We start from the raw sequence: 19655 nt of genomic DNA, 5'->3' as shown, positions 1-19655 counted from the left end.
TTTCTGGATCATTCCAATTTCTCCAAACTCAGCAGTTGGCTGGGCCCTTTCTGGTCAGATCCCAAAGTAGGACGCCATGGCAGATTAGCACTCCTGTCATTGAGAGGTGGAGGCTGCTTCTCCTCCCTTTGAATCTGGGCCACCCTGTGATCGCTTTACACAATGGGGTGTGTACGATGAACGTTGTTCTACTTCTGGACCTACCCTTTAAGAGGACTGGCAGCTTTTACCTTCACCTTTTAGAAGCCACTTGCCATGTTAGAAGTATGAATATCCTGAGACCACCAAGCTGGGAAGAGTGTAAACCACAAGGCTCCAGGTATGTGGAGGAGGAAGCCATGGTGAAAGGCTCCCCTTCAACCCAAGCCACCCCAGCTGATGCACATGCATGAGAGTCAGATAGCCCAGCTGAGTCCTTTCCGAATTCCTGACCCACAAAATTATGAGCAAAATAAATTCATTGCCTTAAACTGCTAGTTTTGGGGTTGCTTGTTATACAGCAACAATGTCCAGAACAGACGGCAACTAGTGTTACAATATAATCAATGGAAACATAGCACACCAACCCAAAGGGCCCAATCCATGTGTTAGGGGTAATATGCAGATACCTTACCTTCCCGAGGCCTACAGGCAGTCCCACAGGTGCTGCTGACCTCATTTTGCATTCACTCCTCTAACCTCCTTTTTCAGGTGGCGTGTGACATGCTTCAGGATGCCCAGAAATAGGTTACTGCTGGGAATCCTAAGGGAATCTTTTGGAGTTGAAAGGATCCCGAGAGACCATCTCATTTTAGAGCTAAGATGTAAAGAGCCCTAAGGAGGTTCAGGGCTTAGGCTGAGGTCAGGAGGAAGCCTGGCCTGCACCTCAAGACAGCCATCAGTTACACCACTTTCTAGTCAATAACTGATTCTCTAGATAAGCGGATGAGCTCAGTGGTGACCTGGATAGTGCCTTGTTTTCTCTGAACTACACCTTATCTTTTCCCTAACTCCCACTCCTAACAGATTTGCTGTTCTGATAGCTACATCTCATCTCATTTAAGACTAAGATAACCTGCACCCTGGTGTCACATGTGGATTTGGGTTCCAATCCAGTCATTTATTACCTTTGGGATATTGGGCAAGTCACTTAGCTTTTTGGAATTCAAGCTTCCTTTGCTGCAGACTGGGGAAATCTTCCTCCCCTCCCTGCCTGCTGCACATGTGTACGTGTAAATATAGTAAATTCCAACGAGACCACATGTGTAAATTGGTCCTCACAGTGCTGGCACATGGGAAATACTCTACAGTGGTGGCATTAGCGGCTGCAGTGTCGGTGGAATGAAACGCCTAGAGACCGAGCTTTTATTAATGAATACGTGTTGTTCCAAGATGTTCAGGACACTTTATAACATCGTCACCAGTCGGGGAATAAACTGCATTTTCAGATGGAAAAAAAAAAATGAACTGAGGCACAGTGCTGGTGGCTGGTCCAAGTTTAGCCAACGAACTAGAGAGATTGAGAGAGAGAGAGAGAGGGAGAGAGAGAGGGAAAGAGCACAGCACTGCATGGGCTGGGGCAGCCTGGGAAACGTTTTCAGGGGAACCTCTTGGGTGGGGAAGATAAGTTTTTCTTAGGGCATTTCCCTGTGAAAATAAAATGGTTTCTTTTTTGTTTGTTTGTTTGTTTTGGAGGCCGAGTCTCTCTCTGTCGCCCAGACTGGAGTGCGTCATGATCCCGGCTCACTGCAACCTCCACCTCCCAGGTTCAAGCAATTCTTCTGCCTCAGCCTCCCAAGTAGCCAGGATTACAGGTGCCTGCCACCACGTCTGGCTAATTTTCTGTATTTTCAGTAGACACAGGGTCTCACTGTGTTGCCCAGGCTGGTCCCCAACTCCTGAGCTCAGGTAATCCACCCACCTCGACCTCCTGAAGTGCTCCCATGAGTCACTGTGCCTGGCCTAAAATGTTTTTTTCTATAGAGAGGAAATGCTTTTTTCCCTTCTTCTCCCCTCTCCACTCCTCTCTTTCTCTCTCACTTCCCTTTTCTCCCCATATCATCCTAACTCCCCCTCTGTAATATATGAATACAAGAGAAGCCCTACAAGCCCAACAAAGGAGCCTACTGTGAGGCAGAGATGATGGAGTCTCTCTGCTTTTTCTCAGAGCCCTGACAAGATCTCTGGCCTCATGGTGCTCCGAGAAATCCTCTTAGCTCCCTTGTTTTTGCTTCCTTCATTTCTCCTTCCCTTTTCCTTGTCTGTCTCTAGGCTCTCAAGGCTTCATACTCCCCGCCTTCCTCAGGCAGTGAGGTCTGGTGTGTGGCCTTTCCCCAGACTGCCAACAAGGCTGCCTGGTGTCGGCTTCCTATCTGAGTGCTGGGAGACAACATTATCAAGGCTTCAGTGGGTCTCTCTACAGCTCTAAACCACAGCATTCAACTGCTGTTCTGTGGGCATGATTTCACATCGCAGTCATTGAGAGTCTATTTTTAGATGACCCTTCAAAACTCTAGCGTTGAATGTGCTGAAATAACATTGCATGCTTGTGATTGGACATAAATCCCAGGAATATTTACCCCTGGCCAGAGTTAAAGTAACTTTTTGGAAATGATCAGTTAATGATTTATGATGTGTATACTTAGTGAAGGTTTTTCATGGATCTTGGACTCAGAAAATAGCATTGATTTATAGGACCAGTGAAGGAGACTGAGTGATAATGTGTTTTTTCTTGTTTTTATTTTTTGATAATGGACTTACTGTTCTTATATAAAGTAGTATTCACTTTAGTGCAACAGGATGAAGAGTACATCAAGGATAGAGTCTTAATTGTGAGTCTATAAGAAAGCCATCCCAAACAGGTTGGCTCGTCCCTTAGATTGGGGCGAACTACTCAAATCACCAGAGGTCTGCTATAAATAGGCTGACAAGTTGATGTTAACATATCGTGTCTTTTAACTTTCATAAGCAACGCAGCAGAATACGAATTTTGGATTCTACCTGTGTTTTTCTTCAGTTCTGCCTCTCTCCTGACATGTGACTTTGGTCTAATCACTTCCTGTCTATGAGCTTGTGTCTTGAAAACTAGAGAACAAACTGGAGATCTCTCAGTTCCCTTTCAGCTTGTCCAGTTTAAGGCTGGCTACTGTAATATATTCTGGAGCTACATCCTGTTTTAGAAGCTTTGCCACACAGGGGGATTGCTGTCTTTGAGGACTTCCATCTTTTTTATCTGCTCCTGAGAGGTGAAGCCAGCTGGGCTTCTAGGTGGAATGAGGACTTGGAGAACTTTTCTGTCTAGCTAGAGGATTGTAAATGCACCAATCAGCGTTCTGTGTCTAGCTAGAGGATTGTAAATGCACCAATCAGCACTCTGTAAAATAGACCAATCAGCAGGACATGGGCCGGCCAAATAAGGGAATAAAAGCTGGCCACCCAAGCTAGCAGCGGCAACCCATTCTGGTCCCCTTCCACACTGTGGAAGCTTTGTTCTTTTGCTCTTCACAATAAATCTTGCTGCTACTCACTCTTTGGATCCGCGCCATCTTTGAGAGGTGTAACACTCACTGAGAGGGTCTGCAGCTTCATTCCTGAAGTCAGCAAGGCCACAAATCCACCGGGAGGAACAAACAACTCCAGACGCACCATCTTTAAGAGCTGTAACACTCACCGTGAGGTCCGCAGCCTCATTCTTGAAATCAGCAAGACCAAGAACCCACCGGAAGGAAGAAACTGCAGACAACTCTCTCCCCTTCTTCTTTTTCCCTTTTCCCAGGCACCATAGATAAAACCTCTCATGATATTTTATTGCATTTAACCTATAATCATTCCCTACCTTCCTCTTAGGTTTCTTGTAATAATAAAACATAATAGATATATAATAGCCCTTTGGGACATTTTAGTAAGGTGGAAATGTAGTAATGTCATTAGGAAATGTAGTCATGCTAACCCCAAATCTTAGGTGTGACCATGGCTACATTTCCTAGAGATGGACTGTAGACCCCACTTAGTAAAGCTGGACAATCACAGATCCCTGGGAATTGACTATGAAAGGCTTTCCAGTGTATGTCCTGGCTCAGAGAGGACTGACAGAACTCCAGCTACCCTTCTGCTTTAAATTCTATGAAAAGGAGTTTTCTCTTTCACTGGACGGAACAGTGCAGTCCAATGCTTTATTCCCTTGTGTTTGGAGAATTTTTCCTAGAGTCATTCTAAAGCATACTATCTTTTGCCCCAAATGTTCTTGCTTATCTGTTAATGATGCGTTTAACCAAAATGAACCTGAAACCAAAGTGCCATCTCCTTCCTCTACTGGGCAGACAGACATCCTGAGGAATCATCTTGGAGGCCCCAGTTGGCTTTCAGCAAAGGCTACCCCAAAATAACTCCAACAGATGAGTATCCACCACGGCTGTCAAATCTTTTGGCTTCCCGGGGCCACATTGAGAGAAGAATTGTCTTGGGCCACACATTAAATTTACTAACATGAATGATAGCTGATGGGCTAGGAAAAAAAAAAAATTGCAAACAATCTCGTAATGTTTTAAGAAAGTTTATGAGTTTGTGTTGGGCTGCCTTGAAAGCTGTCCTGGACCCATGTGGCGTAGGGCCATGGGTTGGACGTGCTTGATCTATCCTATCACGAAAGGCCATTGGCTCTTGAGGAATAAATTCTACTTATTTTATCTGCCAGAATGGACAGGCCCTCAGAATGAACACCAAACTATAACCTACTTTTGCAAGAGAAGCCTGGAGACAGCAGGTGGACGACATCTTGCTGGACACCTGCAAGTGTGGCAGTTGATGCAGGCTGGCTCGAGACTCACTCTGCTGACTTGGCAGATTCGGCTGGAACAGATGGGCTTCTATGTGCCAGGGGAGGAGATTGCGTGTATCAATTTGTTTTCTTCAAAGGATTTATACAACTGTGTCCACTGCATTTCACTACCAAGGTACTTGACAAATGAACAATTTAAAAGCACAAAGCTGGAAAGTAATGCCAGGATCAATGGAACATTTATAGACCCCAATTGTCACTCCGCTTGAGCAATGGAGACGTGTCCTAGGTTCCGGAGCACGGGTGCTGCTCATTCTTAGTAATCACTGGTACAATTCAAAAGTGTCCAGTCTTTTGGCTTCCCTGGGCCACATTGGAAGAAGAATTATTATCTTGGGCCACATATAAAATACACTAACACTAACGATAGCTAATGAGCTAAAAAAATAAACAAAAAAAAACCCAAAAAACAAAAACCTCACAAAAAGATTTCATTATGTTTAGGAAAGTTTGTGAATTTGTGTTGGGCCACCTTCAAAGCCGCGGCATGGCCTGTGGGCTGCAGGTTGGACAAGCTTGATTTAGTAGATGTTTCCAACTCCCTGTAGGTCAGGATAGGCCAATGTAAGGGAAATATAATTGGGCTGCAGTTGGTACAGGACAGTTCTGGTGTGGATGAGTGTGCTACTCATTATCATGGAAACCATGTACTTTTCCCCCAGTGGCTTATTAAGCCATGATGCAATGGATCTTTGATTCAGTGTGTGGCAGGACATTTATTTCCCTTGTTATCGAAACATTGTAATCTCATTACAAATTGATTGGCATTGTTTTCAGAACAAGAAGTGGCATTCTGTTTTTTAAAGGAAGTCCAAATGTGTGAGCTTAAACAAAGCTAGTCCCAAGTTGATATAGGTGCGTTTAGCAGCCTACTTATTAATTCAGTGGCTCAAGGGTTGAACACGTTGGTTTGGTACCCATTCTCCTCCCAAAGTCCTCTCTAAATACCAGGTGCCCAGAAACTCTTTTCAAGGACATTCATTGAAAATACTTCCAAAGGGTTTATGCAGTTAATATGACCAAATTAAAAACCTCTTCAGAGAGAAAATGTGGAGAGGCAGTGTGGTTTGCTGAGAAGAATATGGGGTCTGGAATCAGTCAGACTTGGACTTGAGTCTTGGCTATTTACTCACTGTCTGATCTTGAGCAAGTTGCACAGTCTCTTTGAGCTGCCAATTTCTCCTTGTTAAATGGAAATGATAAAACCTGCCTCTCAGGCTTGTGAGAGAAATAAGTTAGACAATAGGAGCTGAATTAACCACAGTTTACCTTATCATTATTTTGGACGACCTTTCTCCAGTGCTGAGGGTATTTATTCTAATATTTAAGAGTCCCATGATATGTCATTTGCCAGTATAATTTCCTGGTTGAGGCGGACAGACTGGTGTCACTCTACCCTGCATTTTGGAACTAGTTTAACATCATAGGTAAAACAAGCCTATCTTGCTGGATATCATTTCTACTTAACATCATTTTAGTCAGGTTTGTATGAAACTTGATGGCATTTTGTTAACAAAAGATCTCAGTGATCTTTGCATGTTGCTAACAAAATTGAAATAAAATGTGATCTCTGTTGATGCAAAATTGAATCAGATACATTAGATCAACTCGGGGGCTGTTTGATTTTGAAAAGGCAGGTGAGGTTGATTGCGTGTACTATAGCTTATATTCTTTTCCATGACAGAAGTTATAGTGACAGCCAAGAAAATTCAAATGCTGTATGCAATTTGAATAATGTATTTGGTTTCTGAATACCTAATATTTATCATATACAAAATATGCTATATATTATTATGTATAATGTGTTCTATAGACTACATTGCATCTAATAATTATTAGGTATAATTATATATTATATAATATATAGATTTATAATACATAATATATATTATGTAATATATAGGTATATAATACATAATATATGATATAATATATGTTAGATATAAGATATAATATATATTAGATGTAATATATATCTTATATATAAGATATAATATATGTTAGATGTAATATATAATATATATTAGATATAATATATATTAGATGTACTATATAATATATATTAGATATAATATATTAGAGTATATTATATATTAGATAAAATATATATTAGATATAATATATTAGATGAAATATGTATTAGATATAATATGTTAGATAAAATATATATATTAGATGCAATATATAATTATTAGATGCACTATAATGTATTCTGTAGAATATATTATTTTGTTATATATTTAACAATGTTATTAAAGGACTTTGTTAATTATATGACATTATTATACATGCCTTCTAAATATTTGTACTTTGCACTCAGACATTCTACGTTTCCATCAGCAAGAATTCTATTGTGGATTAACTATGTCAATTACAATACAGAATATCAAGTGTCTTCTAGTTTCATATTTAGAATACCTTACATTGATATAGCAGTTCACAGTTTAGAAATACTTTTACATATATTTGCTTCTCAAAACAGCACTCTAAAATAGTCCAGGCAGATAACAGTTATTTCTATTTGAAGATAAAGCTACTTACTGGGGAGCCAGGAAATGAAATGGCATCTAGTAAATGGCCAAGCCACCATTAAAAACAGCTCTTGGAACTCCTGGACCAATCAATATTTTCCCACCACACGGCACTGCCTCCCTGACAAGTTGATTAATTGCTGATCTTTGGGAGAGACTGGTTTATAGAGTGGAGAAATAGGTCTGCTTCATGTCCTCATGCTTGCTTGTGGGTTTGGAATTAGTCGATACCTGCTGAACGATGATGTCTGTGTAGAGAGATAGCCGTTGTAAGAAAATGAACGCAGAACATCAGTAGTGTGATTGAGAGCAGTTAGGTCATTATCTACTTCACCATAGAAACTGGGGCACTTCCGAGAGTGCAAGGTGTTGTTATTAATAATTACTTTGGGACCACAGGTGGAAATTGTTACTTTTTCAGGGGAAGCAGATGTTCCGTCATCTTAAAAACAGTAGCATTACAGGAGGGCAAATAGTGAAAGCAGAGAAGTACCATCCTGCACTGCTTAACAACGGGGATCTGTTCCAAGAAATGCATCGTTAGGTGATTTTATCATTGTGTGAACATCATAGAGTATACTCACATAAACCTAGATGGTGTAGCTCAGTGCACACCTGGGCTAGATGCTGTAGCCTGTTGTTCCTAGACTGCAAACCTGTACATCACATGCTGAATACTGGAGGCAGCTGTAACACAATGACATTTGTGTATCTAAACATAGAAAAGGTACAGTAAAAATACAGTATCATACTCCTATGGGACACTGTTGTATATGAGGTCTGTTGTTGATCCAAGCGTCGTTATGCAGGACATGACTGTGCACGCATTGAGAGATTTAAAAAGCTTCTTGTAAACTCGTTGATTGATTGATTAATTTTTTGAGATGGAGTCTTGCCCTGTTGCCCAGGCTGGAGTGCAGTGGCGCAATCTCGGCTCACTGCAACCTTCGTCTCCTGGGTTCAAGCAATTCTCCTGCCTCAGCCTCCCAAGTAGCTGAGATTACAGGCACACACCACCACATCTGGCTAATTTTTGTATTTTTAGTAAAGACGGGGTTTCACCATGTTGGCCAGGCTGGTCTCAAACTCCTGACCTCAGGTGATCCATCTGCCTCAGCCTCCCAAACTGCTGGGATTAAAGGCATGAGCCACTACGCCTGGCCTTAAAGTCATTGATTTAATCCCGCTCCCTCACTGGACTGAGAGCTCCACAGGGCAAGCACCTTTTCTGTCTTATTTTTTTTAGTACCTGACACCTTTTTAGTATTGACACCTAGGTGCTCAATAAATGGACCAACGGATTGTTGGATATTTGGGTACCATTATCCAAATTTTGGATTTTGTTTAAGACACACCGAAGTGAGTAGGTTCAAAACAAAGCCTGTAATATCTGCCTGTGCCACTAAACCCTCTCCCTGATTCCAGTCATGGTGACAGCACCCCTCTGCCAGTTGCTCAAGCCAGAAACCAGGTAGTCTGCTTTGATCTTCTGCCTCCACTCCCTAACCCCTAAAGTCAGCTCTGCTCCCTGCATCTCTAAAATCTGTCCATTCTCCATGCTGCTACTGGTGTGGTCTAGATGGGTGATCAACTGTCTTGGTTTGCCCGGGACTGAGGAGTTACCCAGGACATAGGACTTTCAGTGCTAAAATAAGAACATTCCTGGGCAAACTGGGGAGGCTGGTCACCATAGATCTAGGTCACATAATTTTTCGCCTGATCTACTGCAGTAGCCTCTGCACAATCTGCTTTCTCACCTATAATCCATTCCTGCACTGTTGCCAGAAAAATCTTTGTAAACACGAACCAGATCATGCCATTGGTGAAAATCCTTCAAGGACTCTACAAATCTTCAGCACACCACCTGGTCAATCAGGTTTCCATTCATCCCCCAACCTCATCTCTGCATTCTCTCAGCTCTGCTGGTTCCCCAAACACATGATATTCTCTACCTTCCCTCCCTGGGCTTCATAATGCTCTTGCTCCTATGTGAATTGCCCTGATGCCTTTATCTGCCTACAAATCCGGTTCTAGCCTTTAAATCCCAGCCCAAGAATACCATCTCGGACAAGAGTTAGGTCAGGGCACCTTCACCATAGATCAGTGGTTCTCGCCTTTGGTTTCACATTAAACTCACCTGGGAGAACTTAAAAAAATTCCAATGCCTGTGTGACATCTCAGACCAATTCCCATCTCTGGATATGAAACCAGATCTCAGAGATTTTTTTTAAAATTTATTTTACTTAAATTCTGGGATACATTTGCAGAACATGCAGGTTTGTTACATATTTATACATGGGCCATGGTGGTTTGCTACACCTATCAACCCATCATCTAGGTTTTAAGCCCTGCATACATTAGGTATTTGTCCTAATGCTCTCCTTCCCTTTGCCCCCAAACCCCCAACAGGCCTCAGTGTGTGATGTTCCCCTCCCTGTGTCCATGTGTTCTCATTGTTCAACTCTCACTTATGAGTGAGAACATGTGGTGTTTAGTTTTCTGTTCCTGTGTTAGTTTGCTGAGAATGATGGTTTCCACCTTCATTTATGTCCTTGCAAAGGACATGAACTCATTCTTTTTTATGGCTGCGTAGTATTCCATGGTGTATATGTGCCACATTTTCTTTATCCAGTCTATCATTCATGGGCATTTGGATTGGTTCCAAGTCTTTGCTATTGTAAATAGTGCTTCAATAAACATACGTGTGTATGTGTCTTTATAGTAGAATGATTTATAATCTTTTGGGTATATACCCAGTAATGGGATTGCTGGCTCAAATGGTATTTCCACCTCAGGGATTTTTAAACTCCTCAGATGATTCTGGTGCACCCAAGACTGTGAACCACTGGTCTAAAGTGAAGCTTCCCTGATCCTATGACTCTTTTTACTTCCTATGCCACTGTGTTGATCCCTCCCTTTATCTGCTTCATGTCTATGTACCCCACACTCATCACACTACTTCTTGAGGGCAGGGACCCTGGCTGATTTGTATTAGCATTCTCACTGCCTAGGACCAGGCTTGGCACATAGCAAAGGTTTAATTAATGTCAGTTGCATACAGCAATGACCTTGGGAAGCTTACATATCCTTTCTGGACCTCATTTTTCTTTTCCATAAAATGGGGATAAAAATATTTAACTTGATCAGGTGCGATAGCTTGCATTTGTAATCCCAGTGCTTTGGGAGGTCAAGGCAGGAGGGTTGCTTGAGGTCAGGAGTTTGAAATCAGCCTGGACAACAAACTGAAATCTCATCTCTACAAAAATGAAAATAAAAAAAATAGGCAAGTATGACGATACACACTTGTGGTCCTAGCTCCTTGGGAGGCTGAGGTGGGAGGATTGCTTGAGCCCAGAAGGTCAAGGCTGCATTGCGTTATGAATGCACCACTGTACTCCAGCCTGGGCCAAAGAGCAAGATCCTATTAAAAAAAAAAAAAAAAGAAAAAAAACTACACATATATCTATCTAACTTGAAGAGTTGAGAATTGAACAACTGATGTAAAGTGCCTGGCTTGTATTTTACTTTCTATTCATTATGAGGCAGATTAATAGGGAAGAACATTCTGCCATTTCCCCATTAGGCCTGAATCTAAAGCCTACTCTTGTCAAAAATTAAAGAGAAAAATCTACCCAGAATGAATGCCCACATACTCTTTATCTCGTAAGCTGAATAAGATTATGACTTGAAAGTGTTCAGAAGTGGCTGGAGGTGAATGTATGTAGTGTTTTGCTGATGACTCGACACTGAAAGCATGTGTGTCCCCTGCCCAGCTGAGTGCTTTGCAAGCAGTTTTGCAAATAAATCACCATGTGGTAAGAGGGAATCAATATGACCTCCCAACCCACTATTCTCATCTATAAGGAGATATTAGGGTGGGGAAGCTGTTGACAAAGAGAAGGATGTATTTCTCGAGGCCTTCAGTGATGGATAACTCACAAAAATTACCCCTGCTGGTCCAGCCTGACTTCTGCAGCCACTTGGAATGGACACCCTGGGGCTAGTTCTACTTTCCTTTCCCCTTGACTTTGATTTAGTGTCTTCTGTCTTTATATCTTTCACTGGCTTTATTTTCAAAAATTGTAATTTCTACCGCTGGTGGTTAAAAAAAAAGCACACACACAAACACACACACACACACACACACACACACACACCCCTTATACCAAAGAAAGAAATAATCAAAATGGGAGAAAGATCATTGCTGGCTATTTTTCAAGAGAGTTGATGGATTGGAGTAAGTTTAGATCAATGGAAAACCCTTGACGAAAAATATTATGCAAATGCAGTTGATATTAAAAATGCAAGTAATGATCCAAGCCATGGCTTTGAGCCCAGCTCTCGGACCACCCACAAGCTCACAAACATTGTGTTAGGTGGACATTTCTTTTTATGTTTTACGTTATTCAAGAGGCTTCCTTACTCCATAAATATATGAGGGGGAGGAGGGTGGCAGTGAACAAGAGACAGAGGGAGAGGGAGAGAGAGAGAGAAGAGGAGAGAATATGATGGTAGGGTTACTGATCACTGGCATACTTAGCTCAGTCCCTTTTCCTTTGTTTGGGATGTAAGAGTTTGCTGTTAGGATGTATTTTTTATATTTTTTCCATCTGCATAGAACTTTTCTACTTACTTTAAATTCCCTGAAATCACTTTTTAAGTTTCTTACTTAAAATTAGGAAGTGAAGTGGGCTATTCAAGAATGGAAATTTAGTGAAGCATCTTGATGTCTTGTTTTAGTGTGGGTTTCCCGAGAAGCCCCAGTGGGAGAGTGGGGAAGTGATTCAAGGAAGGGAAGTCTGTTATTAAGTCAGCTGCCACAGTGGACAACTGGAGCTTAATACTGTAGGGAACCTCTAAGAAGAATGTCAAACCCGTGCCTCAGAATTGTCCCACTGGAGGGTGAGGGACCTGGGGTATTTATACACCAATTCCCAAGAGTCATCAGTTGAGGGCTGCTCCTGGGAGGTGTTAATTGCTTGTCACTTCCAGCCTGTGGAGTTCCAGGCTATCATCTTCCTTAGCTCTAGAAGATGCCCCATGGCACAGACATGTAGCTGCTGACAGTTGCAAATCCAGACTGGAACACATTGTAATGGTTAAGATCTAAGAGATGTGGCTCAGGCAGTGTGACAAAAACTCAAGCATGATGGTGCTTTTTCTAAAGCAATACACACCTGTTTTTGAAGATTAGGGAAAAGTCAGAGTTTAAAGCAGGGGTCCCCAACTCCTGGGCCATGGACCAGTACTGGTCTGTGGCCTGTTAGGAACTGGGCCACAGCAGGAGGTGAGCAGTGGGTGAGTGAGCGTAGCTTCATTTGTATTTACAGCTGCTCCCCATTACTTGCTTTACCGCCTGAGCTCCACCTCCTGTCAGATCAGTGTGACATTAGATTCTCACAGGAGCGTGAACCCTATTGTGAACTGCACATGTGAGGGATCTAGGTTGTTTGCTCCTTATGAGAATCTAATGCCTGATGATCTGTCACTGTCTCCCATCACCCCCAAATGGGACCATCTAGTTACAGGAAAACAAGCTCAGGGTTCCCACCGATTCTACATTATGTTGAGTTGCATAATTATTTCATTAGATGTTACAATGTAATAATAATAGAAATAAAGTGCACAATAAATGTAATGAACTTGAATCATCCTAAAACCATCCCCACACCCTGGTCTGTGGAAAAACTGTCCTCCATGAAACTGGCCCCTGATGCCAAAAAAGATTGGGGACCTCTGGTTTAAAGGACTCTTTAGCGGGGAAGATACAAAAAAGTAGCTGATAATTTGGGAAATATGGAAAAGTCATTTAATCTACCCTGGTACTTTTGGGCAATATTTCATGTGTAGGATCAAGCCATTCGCAGAAATTTGGCTGTATAGATTTCTAGCTGCCATGTGGCTAGACGTGGTTTCCAGGGGGAGGCATGAGATTATGATTCTTTATCTTGGAATATTACCCCCACATTTTAGCCTTGGGGAACCTGACAAATGCTCGACTGTCTTTCAAGCCCGGCTCCATGCTGCACTGTGCTATGGCTTTGGTTCTTTCTTTTCTCAAGCCTGGTGCGCACGTCCTGTCCGGCTGCACTTGTTCTGCTCGGCTCTGAGGCAGGCACACAAACACCATTGTTCCTGATTTGTAACAGGAGATGCTTCCCGCATAGATGCTTATGTGTTCTTTTCCCCCAGATTTGACTGCTTTTGGCCAGGCACGGTGGCCCATGCCTGTAATCCCAGCACTTTGGGAGGCCGAGGCAGGTAGATCACTTGAGGTCAGGAGTTCAAGACCAGCCTGGCCAACATGGCAAAACCCTGTCTCTACTAAAAATACGAAATTAGCCAGGTGTGGTGATGGAAGCCTGTAATCCCAGCTACTTGGAAGGCTAAGGCAGGAGAATCGCTTGAACCCAGGAGGCGGAGGTTGCAGTGGGCTGAGATCGCACTATTGCACTCCAGCATTGGCAACAAGAGCAAAACTCCATCTCAAAAAGAAAAAAAAAATTAGCTGGGTGTAGTGGTACATGCCTGTAATCCCAGCTACTCGGGAGGCTGAGGCAAGAGAATTGCTTGAACCCAGAAAGTGAAGGTTGCAGTGAGCCAAGATAGCGCCACTGCACTCCAGCCTGGGGGACAGAGCAATACTCTGTTTCTAAAAAAAAAAAAAAAAAAAAAAAAAAAAAAGGGATTCAACTGCTTTTGCTCCCTAGAAATTCATATGTTGAAGCCTTAACCTTTAATATGATGAAATTAGGAGGTGGGGACTTTGGAAGATAATTAGGTTTAGATAAGATCGTGAAGGTAGAAACCCCATAATTGGATTAGAGACACCAGACACTTACAAGAAGAGTTACTATAGAGCTTTCCCTTTCTCTCTCTCTGTCTCTCTTTCTCCTCCTACCATGTGAGGATACAACCAGAACACAGCCATGTGCAAACCAGGAAGGTGGTCTTAACTAGGCACTGGATCTGCCAGAGCCTTAATCTTGGACTTCCCGGCTTCCAGCACTCTAAGAAGTAAGTTTGCTGTTTAAGCCACTCAGCCTACAGCGTAGTTGATGCTGCAGTCCAAACCAACTAAGACAGGCACTTTGATTGAACATGAAATCCAGAGTTAAAGATATTCTGTGGTTTACAAACCTTGCCTTTGAGGAGACATCTCAATCTCTTTCTCCATTCCCTTCCCTTTTCTTCTTCTACCCATTCTTTATAAGGGAACCATAAGTGTCTCTAGTTGCAAGTAGAGTTTCTAGCTTCTAGAAAACTCAGTCAAGCTCCATAAGCCAGCCCCACAAGCCTGGCTCTGTAGGGAGATAGGAGAGTGCTGACGGTCTGAGAGTCTCAGTTTTTCCTACAGCCTTGTGGATCTACAAACACAAAGCCCTACCCAAAGGCATCTGGTCCTCAGGTGCTGTTTCTCTTCTCCCTGTGGAGCTGGGTTTGTTTTTGTGGAAATCTAAATCATATGTTTCTATTTCATTTACATTACATTCAAAGCAATGTTGTTTCCTTGCAGCCTTTTGAAGTTATGGGAGCTTTATGGATGGTTCTGCAAATGTTTACTTTTGAGCCTTCATTCTCAAATGAACTCTAGAAATGTCCCTGCTTCATTTCCTCACAGTCAGTGGCCCTGGAAGAGAAGACACTGGAGTCCAGTGCTTTAAGACCTAGGTATTGGGGCCTGGGGACTTCAGTGTGGATGAGCTTCTGTCATTTCCTTTAGGCTGTTTCCTGTCCTCACTATTAATGTGTTCCTGGGAACTTGTGTGAAGGTGTTTCGGTGTTGATTTTTTTTTTTTTTTTTTCTTCTGGGAAGGTTTTGGTCTGAGCTTCTCATCCTAGGGAATGCTCTCCTCCTGAAAATAAAAATGTGACCACCTGCTCCAGACAATTACTGGAGTTAATTCATAAGGTTCACAGTGAACTGGGGTTCAGTACCACATTAGCAGATGGACAATTTGACCACGTGGGTTATCTGCAAAATTTTCTACAAAGCTACAGTAATCAAAATAGCGTGGGAACTGTTTTCTAGTCTATTCAATGGAATAGAATTAAGATTTTAGAAATAAACCCTTATACTTATGGGCAATTGAATTTTGACAAGGATTCTAACAAAGTTCAGTGGAGAAATAATAGTGATTTCAACAAATAGTGTTGGAACAACTGGATAGACACATGCAAAAGAAGGCCGTTGGACCCCTACCTCACACTATGTACAAAAATTACCCCCAAATGTATCAAAGACCTAAATATAAGACACTTGCAAAAGAAGACCTAAATATAAGACGCAAATATTAGAGCTAAATATAAGACACATAGAAGACACACGCATAGAAGACACATGCAACCTTTCCACGCTACCCACAGAGGAGTCCATTTGGCATTGTTCTGGATTCCCATCATAACTTAAAGGGAAACTTTCACAGTGTCTGAAGCCCTTGATGTCCTGCAAATGAAGGAGGAGGATGCCCTTAAGTTCCTTGGAGCAGGAACCCACTTAGGTGGCATTAATCTTGACTTTCAAATGGAACAGCACATCTATAAAAGGAAAAGTAATGGCATCTACATCATAAATCTGAAGAGGACCTGGGAGAAGCTTCTGTTGGTGGTTCATGCCATTGTTGCCATTGAAAACCCTGCTGATGTCAGTGTCATGTCCTCCAGGTATACTGGCCAGGGGGTCCTGCTGAAGTTTGTTGCTGCCACTGGAGCCACTCTAATTGCTGGCCACTTCACTCCTGGAGCCTTCACTAACCAGATCTAGGCAGCCTTCTGGGAGCCATGGCTTCTTGTGGTTACTGACCCCAGAGCTGACCACCAGCCTCTCGCAGAGGAATCTTATGTTAACCTTCCCATCATTGCTCTGTGTCACACAGATTCCGCTCTGTGCTATGTGGACATTGCCATTCCATGCAACAGTAAGGGAGCTCACACAGTGGGTTTGATGTGGTGGATGCTGGCCTGAGAAATTTTGTGCATGCGTGGCACCATTTCCTGCAAACACCCATGGGAGGTCATGCCTGATCTCTACTTGTACAGAAATCCTGAAGAAATTAAAAAAGAAGAGCAGACTACTGCTGAAAAGGCTGTGAGCAAGGAGGAATTTCAGGGTGAATGGACTGCTCCAACTTCTGAGTTCACTGCTACTCAGCCTGAGGTTGCAGACTCATCTGAAGGTGTGCAGATGCCCTCTGTGCCTATTCAGCAGTTCCCTACTGAAGACTGGAGTGCTCGGCCCACTACAGAAGACTGATCTGCAGCTCCCACTGCTTAGGCCACTGAATGGTTAGGAGCAACCACTGAATGGTCTTAAGCTGTTCTTGTATCGGCTCTTAAGCAACATGGACACAAGGTTGATGGAAAATAAACATCAATTTCTTAAGAAAAAAAGACACATGCCAAAGAAGATCTAAATATAAGACACAAATATAAGACCTAAATATAAAACACACGTGAAAGAAGGCCGTTGGACCCCTGCCTCACACTATATAAAAAAATTAACCCCTAAATATATCAAAGATCTAAATATGAGAGCTAAGACAATACAATCTTAGAAGAAAACATAGGAGTAAGTCTTCATGACCTTGGATTAGTCAATGGTTTCTAAGATATGACACCTAAAAGATAAGCAATAAAATAAAAAATAGATTAATTGAACTTTATCAAAATTAAAAACTTTTGTGCTTCAAAAGGTTCCATCAAGAAATTAAAAAGACAACCTATAGGATAAGAGAAAATATTTGCAAAGTATATATCTGATAAGAGACATATCTAGAATCTATAAAGAACTCTTGCAACTTGACAATAAAAAGACCAATTTAAAAATGGGCAAAGGATTTGACTGGATATTTATCCAAAGAAGACATACGAATGGCCAAGAATTACATGAAAAGATTCTCAATATTAGTCATTAGGGAAATGCAAATCAAAACAGCAGAGAGTACAACTTTACACCCATTAGAATAACTATAATAAATAAAAGACAGATAAAAAACAAATGTTGACAAGGATGCAGAGAACAACCCAATAGCCATCAACTGATAAATGGATGAGCAGCATGGAATATGTCTATACAATGGAATATTATTTGGCAATGAAAAGGGATGAAGTACATATATAGGCAACAATAGGTAGCAACCTAGAAAACATTATGCTAAGTGAAAGAAATCATTCACAAATGCCACATATCATGTGATTTCATTTTTATAAAATGTACGAAATTGGCAAATCTATAGGGATAGAAAATCGAATAGTATTTGTTAGGGATTGTGTGGGAGGAAGGAATGGGGAATGACTGCTAATAGGTGTGAGGTTTCTTTTTAGAGTAATGAAAATATTCTGGAATTAGTAGTGATGTTTGAACAAATTTGTGACTACACTAATAAATCATCAAATTGTACACTTAGAAAATAAATCCTTAAAAAAGTATGTTCCTTTAATTTCCCTATTTAATAAATGGTGCTGGGAAAACTGGCTAGCCATATGTAGAAAGCTGAAACTGGATCATTTCCTTACACCTTATACAACATTAATTCAAGATGGATTAAAGACTTAAATGTTAGACCTAAAGCCATAAAAAAACCCTAGAAGAAAACCTAGGCAATACCATTCAGGACATAGGCATGGGCAAGGACTTCATGATTAAAACACCAAAAGCAATGGCAACAAAGCCAAAATAGACAAATGGGGTCTAATTAAAACTAAGAGCTTCTGCACAGCAAAAGAAACTACTATCAGAGTGAACAGGCAGCCTACAGAATGGGAGAAAAATTTTGCAATCTATCCATCTGACAAAGGGCTAATATCCAGAATCTACAAAGAACTTAAACAAATTTACAAGAAAAAAAATGAAACAACCCCATCAAAAAGTGGGCAAAGGATATGAACAGACACTTCTCAAAAGAAGACATGTATGCAGCCAACAGACACATGAAAAAATGCTCATCATCACTCGCCATCAGAGAAATGCAAATCAAAACCACAATGAGATACCATCTCACAGCAGTTAAAATGGCGATCATTAAAAAGTCAGGAAACAACAGATGCTGGAGAGGATGTGGAGAAACAGGAACACTTTTCACTGTTGGTGGGAGTGTAAATTAGTTCAACCATTGCTGAAGACAGTGTGGCGATTCCTCAGGGATCTAGAACTAGAAATACCGTTTGACCCATCGATCCCATTACTGGGTATATACCCAAAGGATTATAAATCATGCTACTATAAAGACACACGCACACATATGTTTATTGCGGCACTATTCACAATAGCAAAGACTTGGAACCAACCCAAATGTTCATAAATGATAGATTGGATTAAGAAAATGTGGCACATATACACTATGGAATGCTGTGCAGCCATTAAAAAGGATAAGTTCATGTCCTTTGCAGGGACATGGATGCAGCTGGAAACCACCATTCTCAGCAAACTATCGCAAGGACAGAAAATCAAACACTGCATGTTCTCACTCATAGGTGGGAACTGAACAATGAGAACACTTGGACACAGGGAGGGGAACATCACACACTAGGGCCTGTCGGGGAGTGGGGTGCTGGGGGAGGGATAGCATTAGGAGAAATACCTATGTAAATGATGAGTTGATGGATGCAGTACACCAACATGGCACATGTGTACCTATGTGACAAACCTGCACATTGTGCACATGTACCCTAGAACTTAAAGTATATAAAAAAAAATTTAAACAAAAGTATATTGCTTTAAAATTATTAGATATTCTACAGGGAGGGGAAATGTGATAAAAGCAGCATTTTTAAGTGAATTCTAGGTCCTCTGGATTACTTTCGTTCTTCAAATGCTTGCCTGGGAACTTCTAGAATTTAAGACAATGATGTCTGGTAGAATTTTGAGGGAACCATTCTGTTCATTATAATTTTCTTATATTTCTAAAATAACCCTTCAACTGATTGATGAATTGGAGCTGATGAAGCCCTACAACTTTTAAAATTTACTTTAAAAATACCAAAAATAGGCCAGGCGTGGTGGCTCACACCTGTAATCCCAGCACTTTGGAAGGCTGAAGCAGGTGGATAACCTGAGGTCAGGAGTTCGAGACCAGCCTGGCCAACATGGTAAAACCCTGTCTCTACTAAAAATGCAGAAATTAGCCAGGTGTGGTGGTGCACGCCTGTAATCCCAGCTACTCGGGAGCCTGAGGCAGGAGAATCACTTGAACGCAGGAGGTGGAGGTTGCAATGAGCCCAGATCGTGCCACTGCACTCCAGCCTGGGCAACAGAGCGAGATTCCTTCTCAAAGGAAAAAAAAAAAAAACCAAAAAGCATATATCTTTTT

At 41.6% G+C, this 19655-nt stretch overlaps 1 protein-coding gene and 1 pseudogene across 1 annotated transcript in view; both read left to right on the top strand.

Moving 5' to 3' along the window:
- Nucleotides 1-19655, top strand: part of FAM107B (family with sequence similarity 107 member B) — a 257258-nt gene that overhangs the window by 36183 nt on the left and 201420 nt on the right. The gene's annotated exons all lie outside the window — the stretch shown is intronic.
- On the top strand, nucleotides 177-16660 carry LOC119618768 (small ribosomal subunit protein uS2-like; annotated as a pseudogene).

This window comes from Chlorocebus sabaeus, chromosome 9 (assembly GCF_047675955.1).
Source record: "Chlorocebus sabaeus isolate Y175 chromosome 9, mChlSab1.0.hap1, whole genome shotgun sequence".
Classification (NCBI taxonomy): Eukaryota; Metazoa; Chordata; class Mammalia; order Primates; family Cercopithecidae; genus Chlorocebus; species Chlorocebus sabaeus.
This window is presented reverse-complemented; position numbering and strand designations above follow the sequence as displayed.